Consider the following 338-nt stretch of genomic DNA (forward strand, 5'->3'; position numbering starts at 1 on the left):
CCCCCCCATCAATCGCTGAGGAAACCGGCTAGGACCCCGCAGCGCGGCCCGGGCAGGTGAGCCGCCCTACCTGGCTCACCTGCGGTGCTTTCTCCTCCCGTCTTGCCCGCCCCTCCCCCCGCGCGCCCGCCCTCTAGCTCGGGTTACCTGCGCAAACTCACCCACCTAGAGGTGGAGGCCGTGGGGAATTGGGAGGGGCCCCCCGCCGCACCCTGAGACTTCTAGGGCGAGTTTGCAGGTGTGGGCTCCGCAGTCTCTCCTCTCCGGGCGCCAGTGGCTGCGAGGCTGGGCATGGGGGAGCAGCGCACGTCTTGCCCCCGCGGCTACGCAGCGCCTCA

This window comes from Lipotes vexillifer, unplaced genomic scaffold (assembly GCF_000442215.2).
Source record: "Lipotes vexillifer unplaced genomic scaffold, Lipotes_vexillifer_v1.1 scaffold84, whole genome shotgun sequence".
Classification (NCBI taxonomy): domain Eukaryota; kingdom Metazoa; phylum Chordata; class Mammalia; order Artiodactyla; family Lipotidae; genus Lipotes; species Lipotes vexillifer.